Raw genomic sequence first — 388 nt, forward strand, 5'->3', positions numbered from 1 at the left:
TGCATTCGACAGCCCTTGAAGCATCACCAGCCACTCTTAGAGCATGCCGCTCGGATTGCTCACCGCTGTTAGTGGAATAGCACTCGCTCTTGTGAGCAATTGGTAATACCCATCGACCAAGTCGAGTGCGCTATACTTCGTACGTCCCACCATATTGTTCTGAAGAACATTATCTCTAGGAATTGGCGTTTGTGCCGGAATGGTGACAGCGTTGAGCTTATTGTAAGCATGAACGATACACCACTTGCCGTTCGGCTTCTGAACACAAACGTGGGTGTCGAATGGGGAGACTTGCTATCACGTACCATACCTGCGTTGTGCTTCACACGAAAAAAGGCGTCAATTACGTCGCACTGCTCCTTGGGCAGGGGCCATTGGCGTGTTACGC

The sequence above is a fragment of the Plasmopara halstedii genome, assembly GCF_900000015.1.
Source record: "Plasmopara halstedii genome assembly, contig: Scaffold_614, whole genome shotgun sequence".
Taxonomy (NCBI): Eukaryota; Oomycota; class Peronosporomycetes; order Peronosporales; family Peronosporaceae; genus Plasmopara; species Plasmopara halstedii.